Raw genomic sequence first — 17,192 nt, 5'->3', positions numbered from 1 at the left:
CTTATCAAAAGTGGAAAACAGATATGATCCTATCTCTAAGTGAACCTAGAACACCTAAACTTGACATTCCTATCATTCTTGAGAAGGAAGTTCTTCCTTTGAAAGATAAAACTAATGTCTTTCCTCAAGAAGATTCCCAACCCATCCCTATGGATGTGACTATGTCTATGCCTAATAAACCTTCTAAAAGTAGACCTATACCTCCTCGTCATGATGGACTTGGTCTTCTTCCTAAACCAAAAATTCCTCCTTTATATGGAGCAGTTCCTCCTCCTTCCTTTTATAGAGAGAAGAGACCTTCTTCTTCTCCTATTATCCAGCCTAAGAGACCACAACCTAAACACCCAAGTGATAAGGATGAGAACATTCCTCCTCCTCAATCTTCTCCACTTCCTACTAAGACTAGACAAAATCATTCTACATGTGAACGCCGACGAAAGCGTCGTCTTAGAGCTCAAGAAACTGCTTCTCAAACTTTGCAATCTCCAAAAACACCTTCAACAAGCATTATTCCATTTTCTCCAAAATCTCGTAAACATAAGATGCATGATGATCTTGATCCTGTGCGAGTTAAAGATCCTATTTTTATAAATCTTGATGATGCTATAGATGAAAATGTTATTCATGATGAACATATTACTCCTCTTACTTCTGATAGTGAATATGAACTTGTTGATATTGATAACCATTTATCTAACGAATTTTCTAAAGCACTTATCCTAGCTCCTAGACAAGAACAATGTGGCTTGGAACATGAACATAGCCCTTGTTTGGATCTTGTGATAGCTCCATCTGCTGTGTTGGATGTTCCTCCTCTAGCGTGTTCCCTGCCTTCCTGAAATATTGATCAGCAAGATCGGGGGGTAGATGACATGCTAGACTAGTTACATTAGCATAGCAGATTCTCTCCTCCTCTCTTTTGTTACTTCTTCTATGTGTTATTCTGATTCTTCTATTTGTTGTCCTTAGTGTTGTCTACTTGAGGACGATGCAAAGCATTGAGATCTCTTTTGGTCTCTCTCATGTTGACTCAAAAGACACATGTGTTCCCTTCTTCTAGGTGACCTTCCTTGATTGGGGAATGAAGAACAATTATGCATACATACATATGATATATATACATGACTTATCATATAGCATACTGACCCTGAGGAAAGCTAAGTCACCTCGTGCTTTGTGTCTATTATCCTTGGGTTTATCTCACACTTGGGGGCTAAATCTTTGTGATAACGTGCTCCTTTCCCTTTTCATTTCTTATGTGTATCACTATGTTAAAGCAATCACCCCCATTGAGGCATGTGCGATTGCTTTAACGTAGGGGGGCATACACCCCGTCTATCCCTTCAGGATACTTGAAAATTTCTTGGCGAACTTAGCTTTGCCTTGAAAATTTTTGGTATTTCTCTTGCATGACTCATAGTGAGGGAACCTTACTACTGACAGTCATGGTTCTCCTTCGTGATCTTCCCTTTTACTTTGTCAATTGAAGTCGTAAGATCCTTAGTCCACTGGGGGCTTGGTGTGTCTTGCCTCCTTGATGTGGTGAAAGTTTTTTCAATGTTGTTTCCTTGTACTTTACCGGAAGTATGAGCATACGCTTATACTCCCGCTAAAGTGGGGGCTAAATGTAGCATCCTAAAATTGTGACACTTGCAATTTTGACTACATTTCGGTCTTCACGATGGCGATGCAACATGGAACCTGAATGGAGACCCCGAAACTTGTCCACGACACCAAAAACTGTATTTTTCCAGCACCCTGGCCTGATCCTCCTTGCACCCTGCTGTCTCGGGAGTTGGGACTAGAGTGCCCAGCACCCTGGTCCTTCAGGACTAGGGCGCCCAGTGCCATGGTCCCCCAGGACCATGGTGCCCAGCGCCCTGGTCCCTGGCCCTATTTTGGGCCTGGTCTCCTATGGGACTTCGAGTCTTTTTGTTTGCAAATTGGAAAATAAAATTCCTTGGTCGGCCTAAGGTCGGGAAAATCAGTCTTTTAACCCTAATTGACAAGTATATAAATGACATTTTCCTCTCTCATTTGGATGGATGGAAAAAAGGCGAAAGCGATATTCAAACATTCAAGCATTCAAGCATTCAAGCATTCAAACATTCCTTCAAGCAATTGATCATTCTAAGTCTCCATTCAAGGCTAAGTGTTGCATTCAAGACAAGGATTAAACCATTGAAGAGGAGATCACATACTACAACATACAACACACAACAAACAACAACATCTATACCTTCACATATAAGGATACAAACATCCTTACAACAAGGTATTAGTACTTCTTTTACATTACAATCATTGACATTTACAGCATTTCTCATTTCTTGGTTAATTCCAAAACCGGGGTTTGACCTAAAGGCAAACCCCTAATCCCTAACCCCCCAATCGTCTTTGCTTTTCTATGTGTAGGTTGCAGGTACGCGGCTGAAATTGAAGATCTGGAATCCTTGTGCAGAGACGAACAGATCCCCCTTCGTTTCACGGATTTTTCAGAGGACCGTGTGCACGTCAGGCGCCATCGTCCCGTCAACTTTTGCTCAAATTTGCAGGACAGCGCCGTATCGACATTTTACTACTAATTCCAGGTCCACAGCTTCATCCTATATCCCTATCTCATTTTATAAGCGAATCTTTCTCACTTTCTATGCATTCCTAGCTTAATCATTTTATCTACATTCTTTACAAAAGAGGGTAGCCTTGCTGTCTTAACCCTTGAAACTCATTTAGAATCCAATCTTGCATTGTGTGGGATTGGATCTTGTGGGTTTCAACCCCTCTTTTGAATGTAAAGTCTCCCCTAAGTGAAAACCGTCAACCCTAGTAACCTCCCTTCTCTCTCCTTGGAGTTGGAAGAGGGGAGAGTGATTAGGGTTCGATCGATTTTCCACTTTACAGAAAGATTTCTTGCCACTTTTCTTTTGTCTCCTGCTATACTTCAATATAAAGGTCATTCATCAGTTTCAAGGCTCTTTACTTGACTAGGAAGTTTATCTGGTAGTTTTTCAGATGTTCCTTTATCTCATCTACTGACATGTCTAGAAAGAGATGTACCAGACTTCTTTCTCTTATCTATTTTTCCAAGTCTATGGCATATTTCCACCTATTATCAATATGTAAATTCAATTCTTTTGGAAGAGAATTAGTTACTTCCAATGGGACCAATCAGAATTTCAGAAGAGTGCAGATTACAGCTTCTTCTATTTGTCTCTTATCTGCATCAAATCTGGAGTCATGTTTTACATATCTAAATTCTCCAAATCCACCATATCATTTGAGATTTGCACAAAAATTATCAACACTATGTACATCTTTCTTTGTGCTCTTGACAATCTGAAATTTGTTTTTGTCTTCAGATTCGGTGTCACTCGACTCTTTATTCAAAATGAGTCTCTGAGTATATTTCTTGTAAGTTTTTGTTACCTTTGGAATGGCAACAGTTTTCTATTTCTTGCTCAGTGACACTGCAGATGATCTAGTGTATGGGCGCTTTACTAAAGGAGTCGGTGATACCTGTGATGTATCCTGTTTCTTTCTTTTCAAAATTTTCCCTTTTGGCAACTCGGTGCTCAATGTAATAGCTGCTTCTTGGGCTTCAGATTCCTCCTTGGTGATGGCTTGAACACTTTTGACAGGAGTGGAGGAAGAACCTTCTCCAAATTTCTCCGTTAATGCTTTAATCATTTTTGTTGCTTTCCTTGTAGCCTTTGGTACTACAATGCTCATCTTAACTTTTTCTTTAACTTCTTCATTTGTATCGTATCTAAGCTTGGTAGCATGCCTTGGTAGTACAAGAAATGCATTTATCTGCTACCTTGTAATGTCAAAATCAATCTCATAACCCATAGGCGGCAAAGATTGAGTTCTTTGTTCTACAACATTAACATAGCAGTAGTCGGTGTCCACTTCAAAACATATATCATCCTTATATTTTTCCACTAACTGGGGTGGTATTATGTGCCTATTATGCATCTTTTCTTGAAACTTGCTAAAATAATCATCCATTGTATCATTGAAGTTATCACCTAGCTTTTTGATGAAGTCATTGATTTGATGGGTGATTGGTTGGTGTAACTCCCAAACAACATTACCGACTGATGGAAAGAATTTCTCAAAATAGAAAAACATGCCTACCAAAAGTGATCCAAACTTCAGTGTGTTTGGCGAGTTGTTCTTCTTCATCTTCCTTATGGTGTTGAGATTTTCAAACAGATTTTTCAACAACACTTCGCATAGATCAATCTTCATACCTTTCTTCACAATTTTGTAAGCTAAATAAACAACAGCATAGGTCACACTTTTTTCCCTTGCCGATTAAAAGAAACAATAACCTATGACTCTAATTGCAAACTTCAGCTCTGCATCTATGACATTGTTTAGTTTCAGACCCCTGCAATCAGATTCAACTCTGGTTAAAGTGATCAATTCCTTCTGTGAAATCATTTTCTGAGCTCGGGCATGGTCAAAGATAGGGTAACTGGTGATCAAGTGGATGATTTCCTTGGTGAACTTGAATGGTTACTCCTCTAACCACATAAATTCATCATGAACTCTGCTCAAAACAAATTTAACCCATTGGGGTTTGAAGACTCACAGGTAGGTTAGGGCTTCGGTCAATCCCTTGACTTTAATATGTTCAAACTTGCTACCTAGTTTTCCATCGGTGCACAATTCATCATACGTGTCCTTGATCTCAACATGACCTAGTTCCTCAACCCGACACTTAATGAAGAATCTAACATCCTCAACTAATAAAACCCTATTCGGAATGAGTGAAAATGCAGTTTTATCATCCGATTCAGATGCTACTTTGGAAGGTAGTGAGTATTTCAGTGAGGTCTTCTCAATGTTCTCAACAACAATGGGTTTCTGAATCTTAGGAGCCATTACAAACTTTGGATGATCACTAATGAAAGAGTCTTAGGGTTTGAAAAATTTTAACCAGCAGACACTTTCCACTTAGTAAATATGAAACAGATATTCACAACTAATATGATTGGTTAACTTGCTTGACAATGCATTGTGATTGATATAAATACCTTGAATTTCTCTTCGAAAGAGGTTTGATCACCTTTGAATCGCTTCGCTCTATTTTTTGATAACTTGGTGAGTGTAAAATGACCGTGTAAAAGCTTTAAGTACACATTTTACCTTATCGGGCTCCATGCAGTTAGGTCAAAAAACATTAAATGCACTTAGTTCCACTAAACCAATTTGCCTTCCTTTTTATGCTTTTGCTGAGTAGCCAGACTTCCTGCATTTGCCGACTTGATAGGTTTCCTACATTTACTGACTTGACTAGTACTCCAAAAGACTTGTTAAAATTTTAAACTTGCTAATGCATCTTAGCTATGTAGATTTTTGAATTAAGTATATGATAAAATAGGAACTATTGAGATTTAACCTTGAGAGAATGCAGCCCCTTCATACCTTTACCAATTAATTTGGAATAGATGCACCTACCTCAGTAGGTAAGGTGCTTTCTTCATTAGTTGACATATTTTCCTTCTTTTTCCAAATCATCTGTAATTTGCTTCTTATTTCCTCAGTATCTCCTCTGGGTTGATCTCTGCAATCTCTAGCCAAGTGTCCAGCTTTGTGACAATGAAAACATGCCATACCAGGATTTCTCCATGATCTTCGGTTGTTCATTCCAAACCTTATAAAGTAGTTGGCACTTATATGTCCATACCTTCCACAACATTCACACCATATCCTTGTATTATAATCCCATGGTATTGCTGTGTGTGTGAAAAGTGGTATGAGAATCTATATCTGCAAGACACAACACTTCAATCAAGTCATTACATGCATGGTTAATTAGATATAATCAATGAATAAATAACCATAACAAATCGACCCATTGCCTTCTAAAATATGCGAGTATAAGATTGCTCTCAGATTATAAGCAATACCAGTGACTAGACAACATCAAGACGAAGGATTTTATCTATATGAACATGATGAATGCTAGATGGATGCAATATTAATCTAACAAGATTTAAACAATATTAAGCTAAATGATTTAATCAATATGAAATAATTACTATGCAATATTCAATGAGTCTAGAGAAAAAATAGTATAATAACAATATATTCTCCAGCCTCTCTTTGAATGAGAGATGAGCCTGAATTTATAGAAAATTAAGAAAGAAACCAACAGTTGAGATCAAATGATGATGAGCGGTCAAGATTTTCCAAGAGGAAGCACAATCCAGGTGAATTGATTTGATTAGATGCTTTTCTCAGTTTTAAAGGAAATTGAACTAAAATTAAGATAAAATCAGAAAAAAACTGATTTATTATCTATTTCATTCAATTTTAATATTTAATTGTTTTAATTGCTTTCTTTGAGATTATTTATCAATTTTTAATTTGTTTTTTCAAGATTGTTTTCAATTGATTTCCTTTCTCAAATTTTAATTCTTTTTTGTCAATTAATTCCTTTTTTTATTTATTTCCATTTTTCAAGATTTGTGCTCAATTGATTTAATTGATTTAAATTAATTCCTCTTTCTTGATTTGTTTCCTTTTTTGAAGATTTATGGCAATTTGATTTATTTAATTAAATTAATTCCTCTTTTTGATAATTTAATGGCAAATTGATTTATTTAATTAAATATGCTAGGATATTTAATTAAAATAAATAAGATAATTATTTAAAATGATTTACTTAGAATGATTTAATTAATTAAATAAATATTTAATTAATATTGAGTGATTGATTTGCCATGTGACATTTGATGATTAAAGAATTAATTGTGTGCTTAAGATTTATTTAATTGCCTTTGGTTAGGACCTTGGTGATGTTGTCGAGATTAGGGCTCATGGTTTAGATGACCATTCTTAGGGTATTACATTTGCCCCTCTTTGAATTAATGTGTGAGCAGCGCATTGGTTCAAAGAATAGTTGATGTCTAGGAGATGTTAGTTCTGAACTTGATTGATCATGAACTACATAAAAAAGCGAGGTGTTTAGTTTGATTTGAAGCGACAAAGCTGAATAAAGTTTGATTAACGTGATACCATTCTGGAACTTGATTGAACTTGGGAACGATAGAAAACAAAAGATACCGAACTTAAACTTGATTGATCAAGAAGCGGATCTTACTGATCTACAACTTGATTGAACTTAGATACAGTGAGTGATGATAAAAATTGATCTTGAACTTGATTGATCAAGATACGATGAAGATAAACTGTTCAGCTTGATCAAGAAATGAATAAAACGTAACACCTGTTGAGATGTAGCATGGTCGAAGATACTCTTTACACCCTTGATTGAGTTTAAATGAAAAATCAACTTGATGAAAAGCGATGGAACTGATTAACGTAAAGAGATTGATTCAGATAAAAGACAAATATCAGCTTGATATGAAGCAATGAAACTGATATGCCCCTAGAGATTGATTTAATTTAGATGATCGAGAAATCTCAACTTGATATAAAGCGATGAAGTTGAGATGCCCCTAGCGATGAGGTCTTATTTGATTGATTTTCTTTAGTTGAAAAAGATTTTTTTGCTCAACTTTCGATGAAGATTTGAAAATTTTCTCGACATTTGAAGATGTGAGGTCATAAGGTCATGAGTATGCCCCCTCGGGAGCGAAATCAAAAAATAGCGAGGGTACATGATGATTATAGGCAATTTTGAGTGATGATAACTTGTTTTGAGCACAAATGATTTAGAGGAATTTTTGAAATTTTAGCGAGAAATTGAGCGCAAAATTGATTTGTAGAAATTAAATTGAGATTCAGCGTTGATTAATGAGAAATTGAGCGCAAATAGAAGAGAGAATGAGCTTTTGATGAAAAGAGCACTAAGTGGTCCAAATTTTGAAATTGACTAGCAAAATGATTTCGATTTTCAATTTCGATCCCGAAAATGGACTCAGGACAGCCGATTTAGAAGCTCGTGCTTTGATTTCATCGTACTTGTGTTGATTGGTTATGAGATGTTGTTCTATATGCTTTATTCTATATGTATGCATTTCCTTTCAATATAGATGAATAAATGCAAATGATCATGGATGTCTATTTTTGTTTCTTTTCATATGCAAATAAATGATGATGCAAATAAATGAGGAGAATGAGTAACTAGTAATGCAAATGTATATTTTTTCTTTTTTTCAATGCAATAAGATGAATGTAAATGAGTGATAGTGAATGATGCAATGTTTTCATTTTTCTATGCAATAATATGAGTGCAAATGAATGATAGTGAATGTATGAAGCTATATGAAATGCTCAGGTATGCAGCTAAACATCTCAAAACACAAGTACTCGATCAGAGAAATGATGAAAAGAGACCACTTAGCGAAGAAATGATGATGCTCCAACTCTCATTTAGCAGACAAAGAGGAAGCATTGTTACTATACCGAAATCACTCCAAATTCACAGAATGCAAAATGAAATGCAAGATGAGATGCAAAATGAGATGCAACCTAAACCTAGTCACTGGACTTTGAAAAGCTTAATTGTCATCATTGAGCATTTTACAATTATAGCAGGCAAAATAAAGTTCATTTCTTTTCATGTGCATTATTAATTATCTTGTCTGCAATGACCCTTTTTCGTTCATATCCTTGGACAAATTACGCATGGACCCGGATTGCACAATGAAGAAATTCCCTCAAAACAAACAAAGAAATGATGGGAACCTCCCTGTAGCATTCAAATAAGCGGAGTCGAGGTATGTGAGGCGATTCCACCTTGATGTGAAGGCTCTTATCATAGACACCCAGCTAATTTAGATGTTTCCAGATCATTGGGATCATTCGTTCAAGCGGCAAACAAGAAAATATTATGCCCCCAATCCTTGCTCCTCTTAGTCAAGATAGACTTCCTCGAGTTACTCAGAGGGATAATAATCAAAAACCAATATAAAAGACAGCACACAAATACAATTTTCATGCATAGCTCAAACAGCTTAGTGATTGTTTTCAGTTATGTTGTTTTGCTTGTTAACTCAGTGATAAAACTCTTCAGTAGTCAGCAGACAGGTAACTGACTCAGAGTGAATGACCAGATTTCACTGACGTAAGGTTGACTTTCTTGATACTGCTTAGGACATGTAATGTGCTCTGTGGATTACCTAAGACTAGGACATTGATTGATTTCAAGCCATGAGGGTTCCAATGAACCAAGATGTCACAAAAGCGACTGAAATATGTACAAGCGAGAGAAAATATGCAAGAAAGCAAGAATGCCAATGTTGCATTGATAGATGGAGTGCTTGAGTACAAGAGGCACCTGTTTACCAAGTTTTCACCTGCTTGGTAGAGATTCATTTTTTTTTTACCAAGGTGCCTGTTTACTAGGTTTTCACCAGGGCATTTTCTCTCTTTGTTCTTTTTTTTTTTCTTTTGTTTTTCCTTTTTTTTTTTTTTTTGAATTTATTCAAGACTTTTTCTGATTTTTAGGATTTTTTCAGGACTTTTTCTAATTTTTAGGATTTCTTTAGGACATTTTATGATTTTTTATGATTTTTTCAAGACATTTTATGATTTTTAGGATTTTTTCAAAAGTTTGCCCCTAGTGTCTAGCAAGGAAAAAGGGATTTTGAGTATATGAATGGATAAGTGAATGGTGGTGGATGCTTTCAAGGACTATCTCACAACATTAATCCAAGAATAGGTTCCAGATATAGCAATGTAAAGCAAAGATTTTAGCAATGTAAAGCAAGGATTTTAGCAATGTAAAGCAAGTATATAGCGTAACAAAGCCATATGGTCCAAAGAACTGGTCATGTCAAGAGGTTTGTGGAAAACATGTTTTTGCATCTTGTCCATAGTGTTGATCAAGATCAAGGAATAGATTTGGATAGGAGGCAAATATGATAAACAAGATCAAAAGGGAGGTAATGACAAATGTGAGTAAGCAATGGAGAGGAGCTTAAGGGTCTAGATCAAGTGTAATAAATAGGACACATGAAGCCTGCAAGAATCCTTAACCTTGTCAAGATCAAAGGTGGAAAAGGGATATGAACATAGATAGAGAGAATGAGGGATAATGGAGGATGAAGGATAATGGAGGAAGATCGATAATAGATGGATGTACATGGATGGAACTTGCCCCCAGTGTAAAGTGCAAAAGGATGATGGATTATGCATGAAGCCCATTTGCCAAGTTTTCATCATGGTACTTGCCCAAGGCGCCACAAGAAGTGGTTTTCACACAAGGATGAATTCATTTCTCTTTACTTTTTTTTCTGTTTTTTTTTTTTCACTTTTTTCATCATTTTTTTTTTTTTGGAAGATAATGGAGCATGATAGGGGATGGAAGAAGGACCTCGACATCTCGCTGCTTTGGATGGTACCCTTAGAATATGAGTTGCAATAGACCATGGTTGTGAAGGTATGCTCAAAGATGTTGGCAGGATAATGAAATGAAACTAGGCCAAGGATTTATGCAAAGGATTGGATAAGAGGGATGGAAGAGTGAAAAATAGGTGTTGGATAATGGATGGGATGTTGGGAGAATTATGTATCAATAGATGGAAATGCTGAAAAGATCAACATTGGCACATGCCTTGAGGGATGGTGGACATATGGAGGAGAAGTGAATCTCAAATTTTGAGATTTGGATGGAGGAAATGTTACAAATTTTGTGGCATAAGAACCCAAAATGGATGAAGGAGGTAATGGAGGAATAGACTTAGAAGGTTTGGATGGAGGAATAGACTCAAAAGGTTCGGATGGAGGAACAACAATTTTGGATGCCAATTTTGATTTTTCTTTAGACTGTTGTGCTTCAAGTAGCCGCTTAGGGATCCACATGGTTTTTTATTTTTCATGCTTTTGTAGTTCCTTAGAGCACATTGCTTGTACAAGTGCCTTAGGAACCCATATAAATTTTGACTTTTCTTCTTTCTTTGTGGGCCTTTTTGGCATTTTGTATTTTTTTTTTCCTTTTTGGATCATATTTTGCTTTGTTTTGACATGTTGATTAGATGGGACATTTTGATCCTTGAATGCATGTGGATTGCTTGACTTATGACTTTTATGCTTGGCATCCAAATTGCTTGGAGGGAGATGCGTGGATAGATAGGAATGATATGGAGGTCTTTTAGATGGATGGAAGGTACTTGAAGATGTGTGCCTTTGTTGATCCTACATAAGGGATGGAGGAATATAGGGACCTAGAATGGATGGAAGGTGTGAAGGAGAAGGCATGTATTTGGATTTAACTGGAGAAATGTAGGATTTATGAGAGATACCAACATCTTGAGAAATTTCCCTGAGGCCATGACCTTTAACATTTTCTTTAATAGCAGGGGGTTCTAATATACCTCGTTCATGAATGTCTAACCCTTTTCTTTGATAATGCATGCTTTGAAAGATCTTTTTAACAAAGGGTTTCTTCTTACTTTGGATGCTAGAGGCAAGTTCATTTTGAGGTGGAGGTGGAATGCAAGGAATGATACGATCATGAAGTGAACGTGTAGGATTATGACAAGGAGATGAAGGGATACTTTGATCTTGACAAGGAATAGGAACATTGGATAGAGTAGGAAGGGTGTTTGACTCTTCATTTTGAATAGGATCATTTGAAAAGGTTGAAGAGACATCATGATCTTGCTTAGGAAGTGGATTAGGAATGGGATTTGGAAGGATGGTTTTCTCTTGAGATGGAAGGGGGTCATCTTGGAAGAAATGGAAAGGTATAAGGGGATCATCATGGGATTCTAGTGAAATGGGATCTTTTTCAATCATTAGATGGGATTGAGGAGTTTTGGTGTCTTGATCTTGACTATGATAGGACTCGTTTCTTCATTTTTCATATTATCCTCTTGACATGGAGTCACTTCTAAGGAAGGGATAAGATTTTTCATAGGTGTAGGGGATTCTTGGAAGGTCTCCATATTTTGACATGATGAGGAAGCACTTTGGAAATGGCCTTCTAGAGTGGGTACGTTTAGAATTGAAGTGTCTGATGGAATAGGATCTGGGATTTTTAAATCTTTAGAGGAACTTGTATCAATATTGGCATTAACTTGGATTTCCATAGGAGATAGCCCTTGAAGGTCAACATGAGAAGTTTCATTGTTTGAAGGAGATGGTATGGATTGTTGCTGAGAAGTCTTAGGAGATGAAGGTATCATGGAAGGGATGGAGGCTACATATGGAGCCTTGCTAGACATAGGTTCATGATTTTGATCATGCTTAGAAATAGTTCCTTTTTTTTCTTTAGGCGAGTCATTAGGATCTTCAATTTCAATGACACCATTATCAATGAGATCTTGAATCTTATGTTTTAATTCTATGGAATGCGAAGTCTTATGTTCATTTTATCTATGATATGCACAATACTTACTCATAAATTCCCATCCCCATGTAGTCTTTTTAAGCAATATGATAAGATTGTTCTCAATAAGCTCTTCCAAAGCGGACTCAATAGATTGCCCCAAAGGTGGAAACTGTCTATCTAGGGAATAGATGTCTTTTTGTCTTGGTGAAGGTGTCTTGTGAGCTTGTTTGAGATTTGGATTTTGATTGTCAATCATTTGTTGGTATTTGGTTGACAAATCACATAATCGTTTTAGCACTTCTTGAAGTTTCTCACACTTGATATCATACATTTGTTTTTCAAATGGAGTCATTGATCTATTTTGTTGGATTTCCATGTCATATATATTTTTCTTTATATCTTGAAGCATTTGAGCATAGGCAGCCATGGGAATTGGAGCTAATGTATCTATAAGACTCTTACTTTCATCAAAAAAATTAGAAGAGCATTTGGTTTGAACAGGCATTTTTAACCGACAGGACCGAGAGTGAGATGTGTTGCAGAACTCAAGATCAAATTGTAGCTAGTAGTTCGTTTAACATAGTGATTGAGAGAAGTAACTTAAGATTTGGTCTAGTTTCAGGAATGATCTATCCTGTGTAAGACGTTATCTAAGTTAAACTTAGGTTTGATAAGTTGTTTATTTGAACTAGCTGAGAGATGATCGACAAAATCGTGCAATGCAATGGCAAGGGTACACTATCAAGGTTGTTTATGCTCAAGAGGATGGTAACCAATTTTAGGCTCGCTGTAGACTGTTTTAGACAATTTTGACAATTTTGACTGATAAGATCAGGAATTCGTATGACAGAGGACTGGACAGAGATGAGATTCTGACAAACAGAGTTTCAATGATTGACGACTACTAGTTTTTGATAAGGATTGATGTTTCAACAACTAACAGAGACTAGTTTGGACACAGACAGAGTTTATCACTGATTTTGTTTGTTGTTTTCTCCAGTTTTGGTATTCTAGGTTTAATATTAGGGATGAAAACATAGAAAACATGCAAGATATATAATAATTCAATCACATCACACTAACCCTATGGAAGTTGGCTTAGAGAAGAAAACCTTTGCTTGCTGACTTAGGTACACACCCAATAGCTAAACAGAATATGGCCATTGAGTCTCACACAATGGATTCTCAATGCCATATTAGCCGACTCCAAATGCTAATGGGGGCACGATATGGCAAGTGTCTTGGGAGAGTTACTATCTCTCTTGGCCAAAGATTATCAGCCTTTCAGAGGTGAATCGGGTAGCTTCTATCTTATAGTTCTTAGTCAGGAATTACATTTGAAATTACCCCTTGAAGTCACGCAAGCATGATTGAGGCCTATAGCCCAACAAGGTACCGAAACAAGATGTAGTCACATAAACATGATTGAGACCGCGAGGCCCTACAAAATGCTCGATATGAGAGATCTCAAAGAGAAAACTCAAATAATCCCATCCTCTGAGACTTTAATCACCAGAGACCTATTTATTAAAGTGAGTTGGATTGCTTAGGTCCAGCTGTACTCACTTGGGTCATTCTCACAGGTGATTACTTTTTCCCACTATGACAAGCCCGCTAAAGGTACACAAATCTCAAAACTTAGAAAAAAACTTCGAGGGTCTAGATTTCTGATTGTCTATAAAAGACAAGAGCATACTCTCCTACCTCTTAGATTTTTCTGAAAACATGAAAGACAGATTTGTTCTTTAACCAGATAGCAATTTAAGTGCCTAAGAAAATACTAAATGAATACACAACGTTTAGTTAATTCTCCTTAGGCAACCTGCAAAACCAATATGTCAGTAGTCATTTTCTTTTTGATTCTTTGGCAGGTGTATGTTTGATTGATAGATTCTTTGACAAGCGTCCTGCAAACATTAAAAGCCCAAAATTAGTTGCCAAAATAAAATAAAAAATCATCAAAAGAAAATTCTATCATGTAAACTGTAAATTAAACTAATCTAACAAGAATTTCCATTTTATGACTATCCTAGTTATGACAATTTTTGATAGTACTGCACTCTGTCATTTATAACTTTTTAACCAGAAATAATTTAGACAATCTCTTCAATGGACATGTGGAAAACTTGACTTTTCAAAACATATTAAAATTTGGATTAGATCCAACAGTTCAATAAAAAGTTATGCCCTCCAAACCAAGACCATTTTTGACTGTCACAAAAGAATAGGTAAAATAACAGTCCTACACTCTGTCAATCATAACTTTCAAACCCAAATAGTTTGGAAAATCCGTTCAGTGAACCTGTATAAAACTTCATTTTAAAAAACATACAAAAACTTTGTTGAGATCCAACGGTTGAATAAAACATTATGCTCTTCCAACCGAGACCATTTTTGACTGTCATAGAAGAATCAGTAAAATGATAGTCCTGCACTCTGTCAATCATAACTTTCAAATCAAAAATATTTAGGAAAATCCCTTTGGTGATCCTTTAGAAAACTTCATTTTACAAAACATATCACAAATTGGTTAAGATCCAACGGTTCAATAAAAAGTTATACTCTTGAAACCGAGACCATTTTTGACTATCATAGAAGAACAATAAAAAAGAAAGATTTTTATTTCCAAATTTAACACATGTTTATTAGTTATAAAAACAAAACATTAAATTTGTTCAAGAAACATTAGAAATATTGTATTTGTGGGTTTGAGCCCCACGGTGGGCGCTAGAAATGTGTGTGTGAAAAGTGGTATGAGAATCTGTATCTGCAAGACACAACACTTCAATCAAGTCATTACATGCATGGTTAATCAGATATAATCAATGAATAAATAACCATAACAAATCGACCCATTGCCTTCTAAAAGATGCGAATATAAGATTTCTCTCAGATTATAAGCAATACCAGTGACTAGATAACATCAAGACGAAGGATTTTATCTATATGAACATGATGAATGCTAGATGGATGCAATATTAATCTAACAAGATTTAAACAATATTAAGTTAAATGATTTAATCAATATGAAATAATTAATATGCAATATTCAATGAGTCTAGAGCAAAAATAGTATAATAACAATAAATTCTCCAGCCTCCCTTTGAATGAGAGATGAGCCTGAATTTATAGAAAATTCAGAAAGAAACCAATGGTTGAGATCAAATGATGATGAGCAGTCAAGATTTTCCAAGAGGAAGCACAATCCAGGTGAATTCATGTGATTAGATGCTTTTCTCAGTTTTAAAGGAAATTGAACTAAAATTAAGATTAAATCATGAAAAAACTGTTTTAAAGGAAATTGAACTAAAATTAAGATAAAATCAGAAAAAAACTAATTTATTATCTATTTCATTCAATTTTAATATTTAATTGTTTTAATTGCTTTCTTTGAGATTATTTATCAATTTTTAATTTATTTTTTCAAGATTGTTTTCAATTGATTTCTTTTCTCAAATTTTAATTCTTTTTTGTCAATTAATTCCTTTTTTGATTTATTTCTATTTTTGAAGATTTGTGCTCAATTGATTTAATTGATTTAAATTAATTCCTCTCTCTTGATTTGTTTCCTTTTTTGAAGATTTATGGCAATTTGATTTATTTAATTAAATTAATTCCTCTTTTTGATGATTTAATGGCGAATTGATTTATTTAATTAAATATGCTAGGATATTTAATTAAAATAAATAAGATAATTATTTAAAATCATTTACTTAGAATGATTTAATTAATTAAATAAATGTTTAATTAATATTGAGTGATTGATTTGCCATGTGACATTTGATGATTAAAGAATTAATTGTGTGCTCAAGATTTATTTAATTGCCTTTGGTTAGGACCTTGGTGATGTTGTCGAGATTAGGGGCTTATGGTTTAGATGACCATTTTTAGGGTATTACAACTACAGTATACTGTCAGTTAAGATCTGTGTGAGTTCGGTAGCCTCTAGTATTTGCTCGGTGTGGAGACCACATATAGTTCTTCTGCTTAAACCAACACTTCTTGGTACTATGTCCATATCTATTACAATTTTTACAAAATCCTTTGATTTTTGCCTTCTGATAATTGCTAACAAACTTTGTCCTACATTGATTAGATGTGTGACCATACTTATTGAAATTGCAACAATAACCATTAGACCTAGTGTCATTCGATTGCTTACCTTTTCTGATTTGGCACATGTTGGCAGTATGTCCTTGTTTTCCACAGTAGTTGCAAAAATGCTTCTTTCCTTTGATGTTCTTCTTGTTTCCAGCTTGCTTTGATGATTCTCCTCTCTTAGTAGTGTGGATTCCCTTCTCGGTAGAGTCTTTTCCTTTGTAACCGAGTCCTGCAACTTTGTTGGGTCTTTTTGTATTCACTTGCTCATCCAACATCTTTGATGCTTCATAACTCTTCTTCAATGTTTCTTTGGATTTCTTCTCTGTTTCAAGTTCATTGGTCAACCTTGATACTTCAAGTTTCAATGCTTGATTCTCATCATCTTTCATATTTGCTTCATGATGTACATAACCCAATTGATCTAATAAATTTTGTTGAATTCCAGTCATCCTTGTGATTTCATCATTCTTTTCAGACACTAATGCTTCAAGTTGTTGTTTTTCTCTTTCTATATCTCTTATGTTATCCTCGGTTGTCTTCAATGCATCAAGATTTTCAATCATCTATGTGATGAAATGCTCATGTTCTCTTTTCATTTCTTTTAGCTATTCACTCAGTGCTTTGTTCTTTTCTTTCAATTCTCCAATCATTTCTTCAATCTCCTCAGATATACTGTTCTCAAATGATGTCTCAATTTGTTCCACCAGCTCTTGAAAGTCCTGCAAATCATCAGACAATCTTCTTTTAACTTTCAATGATCTGTGCATTTGTTTCTACATGTCTGCAATCACTTGATTAGCATGATCCAATTCATTTTCAAGGTTCACAATTCTCCGAG

The sequence above is a fragment of the Cryptomeria japonica genome, chromosome 7 (genome assembly GCF_030272615.1).
Source record: "Cryptomeria japonica chromosome 7, Sugi_1.0, whole genome shotgun sequence".
NCBI lineage: Eukaryota > Viridiplantae > Streptophyta > Pinopsida > Cupressales > Cupressaceae > Cryptomeria > Cryptomeria japonica.
Note: the sequence above shows the minus strand (reverse complement) of the source record.